Source organism: Marmota flaviventris, chromosome X (assembly GCF_047511675.1).
Source record: "Marmota flaviventris isolate mMarFla1 chromosome X, mMarFla1.hap1, whole genome shotgun sequence".
Classification (NCBI taxonomy): domain Eukaryota; kingdom Metazoa; phylum Chordata; class Mammalia; order Rodentia; family Sciuridae; genus Marmota; species Marmota flaviventris.
Window position 1 is genome coordinate 38,435,157 of NC_092518.1, and position 14,534 is coordinate 38,449,690.

Here is a 14,534-nt window from a genome sequence, read left to right on the forward strand (position 1 = left end):
TACCCTGTAATCCCAGAGTCCGGGAGGCTGAGGCAGGAGAATCCCAAATTCAATGCCAGCCTTAGCAACAGTGAAGCACTAAGCAACTCTATGAGACCCTGCCTCTAATAAAATACGAAATAGGGCTGGGGATGTAGCTCAGTGGCTAATTGCCCCTGGGTTCAATCCCTGGTACTCCCCACCCCACAAAATAATAATAATAATAATAATAATAATAATAATAATAATAATAATAATAAATTCATTTAAAACTGTGTACAAATGGAGATAACTCTGTAACTTCAAATTATGTCTGCCTGATTCATTGTCTTGACTGTGAAACCAACCCCTAAACTGTCCATGTTCAGCAAACCTTATTATTCACCCACCTAGATCCCTTAGACCTTACTAATTCAGCATCCTCTGGTAAGTGTCCAGTGGCTGATATTTGCATCTCTGTGTGAAAGGGATTTTTGCCAGAACTGTGAAAGGCTGCTTTGCCTACTCCTGTGTGGCAGTCTGGAAATGCCAGGCGATTAATACCTCCCCTGTCAGTCTTCAACCAATGAATTAGAGAATTTAATTTATAAATACCCCAATTTTGTTGACCACTGAGTTGGTTAATTCTGAGGTGTGTTATTTATTTATTTATTGGTACTGGGGATTGAATACAGGGCCACTTTACCTCTGAGCTACATCCTAGTGTTTTTTATTTTTATTTTTTTTTTTTTACATTTTGAGACTTCTCTTGCTAAGAGAAGTCTCAAAATGTAAAGTTGCCAAGGCTGGCCTCCAACTTGCAATCCTCTGGCCTCAGCCTCCTGAGTTGCTAGAATTACAGGTGTGAGCCACTATGCACACCCCCACATGTGGTTTTTAACATCATTTTTCAGAGACTTTTGCTGAGATTAAGCTCCATTTGTCCATGATAGCATCTAGCTTAATAATGCATCTTTTGGGGCTACTTTTCTTCCCAGTATTTTTTCTCCATTTCCCTACAAGTATTCCCTGCTTTCCACTCACCTCTGAATAAACTGCTTGCACTGGAATCCTTGTCTCAGATTATGCTTTGAGAACCTAAACTAAACACCACACAATTAGACAACTTTTATCTTCTAATATTGGCTACATAACCACAAAATATGTCATCCTCAGACAGAAAGGCACCTACATTTCAATATGATTATAATTCTAAGTTGATAGCACCATTTAACTCTGGAGATTGAGTGAATGGGAAGGGTAGGGATCATGATGAAAATTAAAGAGTCCAGAAACACATTAGAAGAACTAATGCTAATAATATCTTCCATGTAGCTGTACTCTTTAGTCAGATGTCCTACTCACTAAATACTACCAATGTTTTCTAATATATTTCTTTCACATATTTTTAAATTTTTATTTTTAACTGATACATAAAACATAAAATTGTACATATTAATAGGGTGCCATGTAATGTTTTGATACATGTACACTTTGCATAATATTTAAATCAGGTTAAACATAGCTATCTCCTCAGTAATTTTTCAGTTTTCTAATACATTGCTAAGCCTCTCTTAGGATTTTCACATTCGGATATTGAGATTGAAGAAGGCTAAACCAAATTACCAGCATGTTATACATTTTCATGGAAGATAGATCAAAGCAAAGAGGCTGAAGTAAAAGTAGTTATACTTTAAGTTTAATATTAAAGGATTTTGAACCATATAAACCTAAGTTGTTAGACTGGCTCCTAAAAAATGGAACAAGTTAGGTAAATAGTGTGCTATGGTGTTACACAGGCTCAAATGCAAATTTTAAGCTCCTCCACTTAGCAAACTGTATGCTTTTGGGTAAGTGCCTATTTGGAGCCTTAATTATATATCTATAGAACGAGAGAGAGTGAGTGATTCACCTCGGAGCTGTTAGGATTAAATGAGATAATGTATGCCAACAAATGACAGCTTTTTATAATTTTATTTCTCTAGGAGTTTACATATATACTCTATGTATGTATATATAGTGCTATATATGTATATACATATAATATATGTATGTATATACTATATAGATATGCAGGAGTGTTTTACCATTGAGCCACAACCCCAGTCCTTTTTATTTTGAGACAGGGTCTTGCTAAGTTGCTTAGAACCTCATTGAATTGCTGGGCCTAGCCTTGAACTTGCAATCCTCCTGCCTCAGCCTCCAGAGTCACTAGAATTATAGGCATGTGCCACCATGCTTAACTTGATGCCCAGTTTTTTGAGCATACTTTCTGCTGTGAGGGCCACTGTGTGGAGACATTGCCAAGCTCAGATGGAGGTTTAAGATTGGGAAGAGTATAGGGGCAAAGCAGAGCAGTGGAAAAGAGACTTGCATTCAAAGTCAGAATTTTTAGGCATATCTTGATTTTTTTTCAATAAGGTTTATAATCTGGAGCCAATGTCTTAAACTCTTGACTTCAGCTCCAATATCTTTAATTACAAATCTAGTCATGTCATTCCCTGCCTAAAATCTCCCAGGTGCTAAAACTGATGAGGAAAAAAATTGATTTGTAATCCTCAGGGCACAATAGGCCACTGTGATTAGATCCCGCCTCCTTCATCAGCATCATATCTCGTTATCTCCACCCAGCTCCTAAGAGCCTGTTAATACTGAACCGCATGATTTCCTCATGAACAGAGGAGACACTGTTTTTTACTTTTTTTACCAAATTCATTTACACTTATCATTCAAGATCCAGCACAGCTGTCATCTCCTCCAAAAAGACTTCATGGGGGTCCTCCAGTTGGGCTGAAGCCCTCTCCCTGCTATCTGCATAACACTTCATGTTAGGTTAAACAATAGGTTTCTGGGGAATGGTGACTCATGCCTGTAATCCCAGCAATTCAGGGGGCCAAGGCAGGAGGAACTCAAGTTTGAGGCCTATCTCAGCACCTGAGACCTTGTCTCAAAAATTTAAAAAAGGGGCTCAGTCATAAAGCATCCCTGTGTTCAATCCCCAGTACCAAAAATACATACATACATACATAAATATAACAACATAAAAAATAGACTATGAGTGCATGGCCTATGTCTTGGTTGGCTTTGTATTTCTAGGCTCATCATAGAGAAATAGTCACTCCATTCAAAAAAATCCTATCAGACCAAACAAACATAAAGTGGGGAAAAATACTTGCCAGACTTCTCACAGGTTGCTGGCAAGACAACACTAAATATTAATATAATGCATATAAGGAGGTGTAGAGAAATGAGCATCTATTGAAGCTTAATATGTTTGTTTATGTCATTCACTGCCCAAATATTTATTGAATATCAACCATGTGCCTTGGGCACTGGGTATATAACAAGAAATAAAGTAGAACAAGTCCCTCTCTCATAGAGTCATGGAATCTACATTGCAGGAGGGAAATAGAATATCTATATCTAATATACATGTATTATGTATCTATCTCTTTTTATATCACATCATGTGAAGAAGTAAAAAACAAACAGCAATGTAAGTATATAGAAATGGGTTGCTGTTACTATTTTAAATAGAGAGGCCAGTAAACAACCTGTTTGACTTTGTAATGTTTTGAACAACCAATAAAAAAAAAAAACAAACCCTGTTTGAGGTGATAATTGGGCCTGAAGGAAGTAGGAAAGAAGACTATTTGCTAATCTTTGTGACGTGTTCTAGACAGAGTACATCAAGTGTGAAGGTCTAGAGACAGGAACGTGCTGACATATTTAAGGTACGCAAAGAGCCCAGTGTGAATAAAGGGCAATAAATGAGGGTGAATCTGACAGAAAATGAAGATGTACAATGATGAGGAGATCAGATGATACAGTGCTTTGAGAACCACAGGCAAGATTTGGATTTTTTTTTTTTTTTTGGTACTGGGGACTGAACCCAGGGTGCATAACCACTGAGCAACATCCCCAGCCCTTTAAATATATATATATATATATATTTTTTTTTTTTTTTCTTTTGAGCCAGAATCTCACTAAGCCACTTAGAGCCTAAGTTGCTGAGGCCGGCTTTGAACTCACAATCCTCCTACCTCAGCCTCCCAAAGCCACCAGGATTACAGGCATGTGGCACCACATCCAGCTGTAGGATTTGGTTTCTTTATTTTAAGTGAGATGCAAGTCATTGAGGTAAAAGAGCATATAACAGGTATAATCTAATTTAGGGTTTAGAAGATTTCCTTAGGCAAACTGGACTGTCTGAGAAGCAAGCACAGATGGCAGCAAAGATGATCATAGCTTTGGACTGATGAGGTAGAGGTCAGATTTTGAATTTAGTTTGAAGGCAGAGCCGACAGGATATGTTAATTGCATGTGTGCAATCAGAAAGTTGGAGTTGCAATTTGTGAGTTGTGGGAGGCCATAGAAAGGACATATTGGGGCAGAGAGTAGGGAGATAATCATAGATCTGTTTAATTAATGTCATTTCATGATTATATGCTGGGGAGTCAATGCAACCAAGAGTGAAAAAAGAAAATCCTGCAGGAGATTTTCTTTGCTGGAGTTATGTCTGTAAGATGACAAGAGGGAATGGGATTGTGTTGGCCTTTGATAAAGGTGTGAACAATATCAGATATTGCACTGGGGGGGTTAGGACCTGTGAAACACTGCACAAACATAAGGCTCTAATAGGCACAACTTCACTGACTAGATTTATGAATACTGTAGTTGTTGTATTCTTTGAAGGCTAACTATATTTTCCAGTTGAACCAGTTCAATGAATTAAAATGTCTAAAAGGCTATAGCAGTGACATGGTGAATATTGGATTTGTGCTCCTTGGAGTCATCCTCAGGCACAGTACTGCAAATTTAAATATCATTGGCCTTTTCAAGATTAATTCATATGTATGGTCTCCCTTGATCCTCAAAGGCTAGGTAAAGTACCATTATAATCCCCATTTTATAGATGAAAAAGCAGAGGCCCAAGATACTGAAGTGTTTATCTAAAATTACATAAGTTGTTGGTGATAGAATTAGGACTAGAACCTGGGTTTTCTATCTGGCATCCCAGGGCTTGTCCTAATAATAATAATCTCAGTCATATTCAACACCTGCTTTCTTGACCTTGTCACTGACTCAGAAGAGACTTATGGTTCCAAAGGGTCTTTTCTCTGGCCACTTGACTTCTTTTTTAATATTTATTTATGTATCTTTAGTTTTAGGTGGATACATTAGTTTGTTTTTATGTGGTGCTGAGGATCGAACCCAGTGCCTCATGCAAGCTAGGTGAGTCTACCACCGAGCCACCACCCCAGCCCCTTGACTTCTTCAATCATTGATTTCCCTGCTTTCTTTTCTTCATCATCTGTATCCTCATTGTAATAGAAAAAGCTTGTATTCTTCTCTCAGTAGAATGATGGGGAGAAAGAACTGGCTTCCTGTCGGGATGCACAAAGAAGACCATTTCTCTACTTCCCAGGAAAGAAAACAAATCTGTTGCCATGGTTCTTTTTGATTTTTCTGTCTTAAAGATCCTGGTCTACACCTGGGGCACTTGAAAAGAATTGAGTCTCCAGGTAATTTGGATAAGAAGAGAAGTTTCCATGTGTTTATTTATGAGTTATATTGCATATTCTGCCTTTCTTTTCTTCTTCTCCCTCCACTTTCTCTATTTTTCAAGCACCCTTAAAGGAAATTACAGAATTCATACTACCAGACTTGCCAAAAACAAATACGTGATATGAAAATGATGGTGGGAAAGTAAAGGAATAAGGATTGGATTTAAGTAAGGTTCGATTTCAATGTCATAAAGCCCTACACATCTTCTACAGGCAGCCTGCACACTTGGCCCTGAATTTCTCAGCAGCCAGAGCAAAGGAGGAAATAAACATGACAACACTCACAAGAGTCCAAAAGATCGTGAAAATCATTTGCTCTCTAATGCGTAAGGGAAACTTTCCTATAGACCATTAAAAGAGGACATTGGGAAACAGAATAGATGATGGTCTATTCTATTATATTGTCATAGTGAGTACAACTCTGTTTTCAGAAGCTAAGACTAGATGGGAAGAGAAATAAGGGAGGAGAGGGCAGGACTCTGTGGTATAAGGCCTTAGATGAACTCAGTTAAGTAATAGTAACTTCATGAAGAGTCATTGCAAATTGATTCAGTGAAAAAAATTTTGTTGGTCTTGATGCATTTCTCAAACTGTCTGAGCCCAGGCAGCTTTACACTTTTAAAAATTAGTGAGAACTCCAAAGAACCTTGGTTTATGTAAGTTATGTCTATTCATGTTAACTCTATTAGAAATGAAAATTATAACTTTAAGAAATATGTATTTTTAAAATTAATTTAAAAGTAATAAATTCACTGCAGTTAACATAACAACATATTTTCCAAGACAAAAATATAGTGAGAAGAGTGGCATTGTTTTACATTTGGCAAATCTCTTTAATGTCTGATTTAATATAGGACAGAGGGTTCTTATTTCCTTCTGCATTCTAGCTAAGACACATTTTCATTGAAGTATATAAAAAAGGGCTGCGGCCATGGCTAAGTGGTAGCACACTTGCCTGGCATGTGTGAGGCACTGAGTTCAATTCTCAGCACTGCATATAAATCAATAAAATAAAGGTCTATCAACAACTAAAAAAGTAAATAAAGAAATCCTATATCTCACAAACTTGTTATTGGACAAGAGAATAGTATTTTAAGATTCTTTTCAGATAATTGTGGCTATTCCTCTTTGATGGTACAGTGAAATTTGTCAAGCCGCTATTTCTTTTTCTTTGTATCCTTCTTTCTTTTCTGTTTTTGGTATTAAGGAGCCAGGCCAGGGTGCTCTACCAGTGAACTACACTCAGGCCCCTTTTTAAAATTTTTGAGACAGGTTCTTGCTGAGTTGCTTAGGGCTTTGCCAAATTGCTGAGTCCTGCCTTGAACTTCGATACTCCTGCCTCAGTCTCCCCAGTTGCTAGAATTACAGGACTGGAGGCCCATGGAGACAAGTGGCTATTTCATGAAGATTAGTTGCAATATGGAATTTGAAAGTAATCAGTGAACTTTTCATTACTGTTGCATTACAATCTATTGCTCTGTTCTGCACTTTTTTTTTGAGGTAGTAGGGATTGAACTCAGAGTTTCACCTATTTCAAGCAAGCACTCTATTTTGCACTTTTAATAGATCTTTCACCATGCATAATTTCATGGTATCACACATTGGTCATCTGGAAAATACTGGTTCACTGAATTAAATAGATCATCTAAACATTGATTTATTAAATTATATTTTAAAATCACATTTGTTACTATCACCACCAATTTTATAAGAAAGTCTTTAGATGATGTCAAATTCACAGAAGCAGATATAATTTTTCCAAATTTTCAATTCTCTGTAAAAAGCTCAAATTTTATCATTATCAACAAATACTATCAGTTATTTTCCTTTAAGTGGCAGGCTCCTTTGGTTCATCTTGAAGAAAATGCCTGCCAAATACCCAAAACTGAATAACCATAGTCTGACTGTCAGTTGTTATTTCAATTAAAAAAAATGGCATTTGAAGGAGAAAAGAGACCAGTTCAGCTCACAACTCAATTGTACAAGTGCTTTTCCTGGAGACAACCATCATGCTTAAGTGTGCACCGGGATGGCTTTCTTCATGCTTTTCATTTCATTAGAGCACTATTTGGTGTGTCCAAATGTTGAGATCTAATTAAATTAATACCTTTCTCCTAAGCATCAACGACATTCTTAAGCAAAATTTGCTCTTTGTTTTTCATTACTTATTGTTTCTTTTATTATTCTTTGTCTTTTACTGTGAGGGTTTGACAATGAAGAAGACCATGATTACTAGAATAGTTGCTATTGCCTCAATTCATGCTAGGGTGCCAATATTCTACCATTGCTTTTACACCATCAGAGTGAAAAAGAAAATATTCATCATGCATTTATTAGTATAATTTTAGATTGTTATATATTAGTATATGCTTAGTATAATTAGTCTTTGCATTAATATGCAAATAGTATTGTCTTTGTAAAAAAAAAAAAACCCTTTGAAACAGTATCTATGGTGCACACCTTGAGAACTGCTCACCTTGAAGAAAGGATAGGCTCAAATCCACTAGATAGTTTGTGTTTGTGCATGTGTGTGTGTTTTATAAGGCTCAGATGGTACCATATAATGGATTTTTAAATTAAATTTTATATTTTGAGACCATCATAGATTTACATGCAGTTGTAAATAATTGGAAGAGATCCCATGTATGTTCTTTACCTGGTTTCCCTCAGTAGTAACATCTTCCCAAACTACAGTACAATAAATATCACAACCAGCTCATTAACATTGATATAGTCAACATGCAGATTAGTTCTATCATAAGGATCCTTTTTGTTGCCCATTATAATCACACCTACTTTCCTTCTCATTGCTTCCTACCCCCCATTCCTGAGCTAGGCAACCATTAATCTGTTTTCAGATTGACTGATTGGGCTCCCTGACCACACCTCAGTGGGCCTGGCTTTTTAGTGTGCTTCAGGGAGCACTTGGGGGCCCCAGTCCTGGGAACTGTTCTTATCACACTTTAAAGCTGGCCTGGATCTAAGCTGCCCAGAGGCTTTCAGAAAATCCAGAGCATGTTGATTTTTGCTTTTCTCTGGAACTTACCAGAAAGATCTTTCAGGCTCCAGATGGAAAGTGGAATCTTTTGGCAGGAAATACAAAGAACTTTCGAAAACTGCACCACCCCCACTGAAGTACTGATATAGTAGGAATGGAGTTGGAACATTCCATTCACTCATGGGTTGCCCAGTACCCTCTGCCACCTTCACCACATGTGGGCAGTCATAGCAGGCTCATCCCTGCTTTCCTGGAGTACCAGAACTAGCAGTGTACTGCTCACCCCAAGAAACATAGTTAACTTGTTGTATCTACTATAACAAATTGCCCCAATTATGTTCATTATTCTATTGTTAAATTAGTTTGTAATGAGCCCTTTTTCCCCCTTTTTTTTTCCTTTTTCATTTTTAGGTTTATTCAGGTATGATTGATATAAAAAATATACATGTTAATGTGCACTATTTGGTGAGTTTGAACATGTAGAAACACCTGTAATACTCCTACCACAATCAGAGTGATAGGCATATGCAATACCTCCAGAGATATTTCCTTGTATTCCTTTACTTAGTTTTGCTTTTTTGTTTGTTTTGTGACACGAGTAATCTCATGTTGTGCTGTTAACAAAATTTGAAGTGCAAAATACTGTACTGTTAACTCTAGGCATTATATTGTAGAAGAATTTCAAGAACATATTCATCTAGCTTGACCAAAACTTAATACCAGTTAAAAAACAACCCCAGGCTGGGAATATAGCCTAGTTGGTAGAGTGCTTGCCTCATATGCGCTAAGGCCCTGGGTTCAATCCCCAGCACCACACACACACACACACACACACACACACAAAAAATAAAAATTAAAAAAATAAAAACAAACAACAACAACAAAAAAAAACCCCTCTCCATTTCCCACAGTCCCTCAGTCATGGAAACCTATTTACTCACTGATTCTATGAGCCTGATTATTATGGAAATCTCATATAAGTGGAAACATGGAGTATTTATCTGTCTGTGACTGACTTATTTCACTTAGCCTAATGTCCTCCAGGTTCATCCATTTTGACACAAATGACAGAATTCCCTTCTTTTTTAAGACTAAGTGATATTTCATTTTATATTTTTGCACCACATTTTCTTTATTCGTGTTAGCCCCCTTTTCTTAATATTCAATCCTTGTTTTAACAGGTTCTACTTATAATAATTAAAGTCAAACATTTCAGCAATAGTTTCATGCTCCAACCAGCTCATCAACATTCAGAAACACCTCAACAAAATCTCATCAAACATCTTATTGTAGATTGCAAGCCAATAAATGGCCTAAAAGTCAATGAGTCTATAGAGAATTTTGTTAAATTTGCCTTGGTAAAATAACTAAAAACCGTTAACATTGGCAATAATCACCACATTGCCTTTACTAACAAAAACCTCTTTTTGTTCCTATATTTGTCAATTCAGTATGGTTATCTAAATGGGATTTTCAGTAAGCAGATTTCCCTGGAGATTCATTCATGTTTTGCATTTACCAATATTTTGGTCCTATTTACTTCTGTTGAGTAGTATTCCACTGCATGGGTGTAACAGTTTATTAATTCATTCACCATTTGAAGGCATTTAGATTGATATGGTTTGATGTGAGGTGGCCCACAAAAGCTCACATGTGAGACAATGCAAGAAGGTTTGGAGAGAAATGATTGGGTTATAGCCTTAATCAGTGAATTAATCCCTGATGGGATTAACTGAGTGGTAACTAGATGCAGGTGGGGTGTGGCTGGAGGAAGTGGTTCACTGGGGGCGTGGCTATGGAGTATGTATTTTGTATCTGGAGCATGGACTCTTTCTCTCTGCTTTCTGATTATTATGAAAGCTGCATCCCTCTGCTGCTGTTTTTCTGCCATGATATTCAGCCTCACCTCTAGCCTTGAGGAATGGAGCCAGCCTTCTATGGACTAAGACCTGTAAAACCATAAGCCCCCAAATAAACTTTTCCTCCTCTACAGTTGTTCTGGTTAGGTACTTTTAGTCACAGCAGTGAAAAAGCTAAAACATGAGTTGTTTCCAGATTTTGGATAAGCTGGAAATGAAGCTGTTATGAAGATTTATGTATTGGGGGGGTGGCTTTGAGTTTTTTATTTGTTCTTTTTAGATATACGTGGCAGTAGAGTGTATTTTGACATATACACATGGAGTATGACTTATTCTAATTAGGATTCCTATCTTGTGGATGTACATGATGCAGTTGTGTACAGGTTTTTGAGTGAATGTAGGTTGCCATTTCTCTGGGACAAATGCCTAAAAGTAAAATTCCTGGGTTGTATGATAATTGCAAGTATGTCTTAATAAACTGCTCAAATGTTTTCCAGAGTAGGTGTATCATTCTCCACTCCCACCAGCAAAGTATGAGTGATCCACTTTCCCTACCTCTTTGCCAACATTTTATGTAGTTATAATTTTATTTTAATCATTCTGATAGGTGTATAGTGATATCTCATTGCTTTAATTTGTATTTTCCTAATGGATAATAATATTTAATGTCTTTTATGTGCTTGTTACCATCAGGATATCATTGTCATCAAAATCCTGTTTAGATCTTACCAATATTCTAATTGGATTTTTTTTGGAGGGGGGGTTACATTTGAGTTTTGGAACTTCTTTATGAATTCTAGAAACTTAGCCCTTGCTTTTTTTTCTAAAACTTGAATAGTTTTACATTTACATCTGAGATCCATTTTGAGTTAATTTTTGTATAAGGCATGGGATAAGTTGAGGTTAACTTTTTGCCTATGAATGTCCACTTTCTGTAGTTCCATTTGTTGAATGGCTTTTATACCTTGTCAAAAATCAGTTTGGCATCTTAGTTCATTTATCCTTTGTCATCTCCACTGCAGTATTTATTTATTCCATCCAATGAGTTTTTATTTTAGCTATTGTGATTTTCAATTCAGTGATCTCCATTTGCTTCTTTTTTATAACTATTCCTTCACTGTTTTATTTTTTTCCATTTATTTCAAAAGAACTCATAATTGATTGTTGAAACTTGTTGATTATGACTGTTTTAGAATCCTTGTCAGATAATTCCAACATCTGGTTCACCTTGGTGTCACGATCTGTTGCTTATCTTTTTTTTTCCTTGTTGTGATGTTCCTGGTTCTTGGTATGAGAAATGATATTTTATTATACAAAATATCCTGTATATTTGAATATGATAAAACACTGGACTCTAGTTAATCTTTTTAACAAGGAGGTAGTTCCCTCATTGACGTATAGCATGAGAGCCAGGTGAGTGTGTACATTCAGCTTGCAACTGGATCTCACTGACATTATCCCAGCAAAGGTTGAGTACTGGCTCACACTGCTTTATTACAGTTGGGCAGAATGGAAGTTAGGTTCCCCTTTTGGCCCTGCAGACATCATCTCAGTGCAAGTATGGCATTGACTCATACTGCCTTGTTTTCAAATGGGGGTGTAAAGCTTAGCTCCTTGCTGGGCCCCACTGACATCGTGGGAGGAGAGTGTGGGAAATGAAGTGCCAACTAAAACCTCCCACCATTTCATTCTGCCTTGTTGAAACTGGGTGGGAATGGAAGCTCAGCTCACCACCAGGCTCTCCTGATTTCCCCCAGATGGGAAATCTAACACTCCCTGGTTCTACCAGGCAGGGGATGGAAGATCAGCTGCCTGCTTGATCCCACTTACGCTCCTCTGGCAGGGAAATTGGATTGCTGCCACCTGTTTCTGCTGATTAAGAGATGGAAGATCAGCTCCTACTCATATAGTCAATACCATCCAGCAGGGGAATTGCAGTGTGCTATTTGCTGCTGCTGGGATTGGGAGTGGGATGAAGTGGAATGTCAGCTTCCTGAGTAGAATGAGTATTAACTGAAAGGTTTTCTGTTGTTAGGCCACCCCCTTTTTCAGTACTTTGGCTAAGGAGAACAGGCTTTTCTTGGAGGGTTTTTTTGATTTTTGGCTTTTTGTCTGAGCCTGTTGGCAGGTCTGTTGGAGGCTTCTGCAACATCCTGTCTAGGATATATGGGTGGCAATACAGAAACCCAGGGAATTCATTACAGTGTTGTTTCTAAAATCCCAAGGTCTCTAGGCAGCCTGCCATCTCCTTACTGCCTTTTATACTCTTCCTAGGCTTGCTTGTTATGTTATGCCCAGGGTGTCTTTAGTTGACAATATACTGGATTTTTTAAAATTTTGATGAATAAATAAAAACATACATTCGTGCATATTAAGGGGGTACCATGAAATATTTTCATATATGTACATATTGCATAATGTTTAAATCAAGTTTAACATATTTATCTTCTCGAATATTTATCACTTCTTTATGCTGAAAACTTTTTTAAAAATTTTTATTATTGATTGTTCAAAACATTACATAGTTCTTGACATATCATATTTCACACATTTGATTCAAGTGGGTTATGAACTCCCATTTTTACCCCGTATACAGATTGCAGAATCACATCGGTTACACATCCACTGTTTTACATATTGCCATACTAGTGTCTGTTGTATTCTGCTGCCTTTCCTATCCTCTACTATCCCCCCTCCCCTCCCCTCCCCTCCCATCTTCTCTCTCTACCCCATCTACTGTAATTCATTTCTCCCCTTGTTTTTTTCCCCCTTTCCCCTCACTTCCTCTTGTATGTAATTTTGTATAACAATGAGGGTCTCCTTCCATTTTAAAATTCTTCTTTTTAGCTTTTTGAAATGTACAATACATTATTACCTCAGTCAGCCTACTGTGCAAAGGTACACTGAGATTTGTTGGTCCTATCTAACTGTAACTTAGTACCCATTGAACAACTTTACCTTCTCTCTCCCCCTACTGTACTTTTTGATAACCAACATTCTACTCTCAACTTCTATGAGATCACCTTTTTTTAAAAAATTTTTTTTAGTTGTTGATAGATCTTATTTAATTTATTTATATGTGGTGCTGAGAATTGAACCCAGTGCCTCACACATGCCAGGCAAGTGTGCTATTGCTGAGCCACAGCCACAGCCACAGCCCCACCTTTTATTAGTATTATTATTCATATGAGTGAGTTCATGTGTACTTGTCTTTCTGTGCTTGACTTATTTCACTTAACACAATGATCTCTGCTTCCATTCATGTTGTCACAAATGACAGGACTTCATTTTTGATGGGTGAATAGTATTTCTATTGTGTATATGTATCACATTTTATTTATTCATCAGTTGATGGACATTTGAGTTTTTTCCATTTCTTGACTATTGTGAGTAATTCTGCAGTGAACATGGAAGTGCAGATGTCTCTTTGACATACTGATTTCCTTTTCTTTGGATATATACTTAGTAGTAGAAATGCTGGATCATATGGTAGTTCTATTTTTAATTTTTTTAGGAACATCCATACTGTTTTTCATCATGGCTGTACTAATTTTACATTCCCATCAACAGTGTATAAGGGTTCCCTTTTCTTTACATCCTTAACAGCATTTATTATCTTTAGTCTTTTTGATAAAGCTGTTCTTGCTGGGGTGAAGTGATAGCTCATTGTGAGTTTTATTTGCATTTCCTGATAATTAATGATGTTGAGCATTTTCATGGGGTCTTTTGAGAAGTATCTATTTAGATCTATTGCCAATTTTAAACTGGGTTATTTTTTGGCTATTGATCTTTTGGAGTTCCTTATATTTCTGGTTATCAATCTGTTGTAAGATGTATAGTTTGCAAATATTTTCTGTGCATTGTCTCTGTACTCTGTTTATTGTTTCCTTTGCTGCACAGAAGATTTTTAGTTTGGTATAATCCTATTTGTCTATCTTTGCTTTTATTTCCTGTGCTTTTGGGATCTTCTCCAAAAAAACAAAAATCCTTGATTATTCCAGTATCCTGAAGCACTTCCTCTGTTTTATTCTAGCAGTTTCATAGTTTTATATCTAACATTTACATCTTACTGCATTTTGAGTTGATAAAAAATCGGTGAGAGATAGGGTCTAGTTTCATTCTTCTCCATGTGGATATCCAATTGTCCGAACA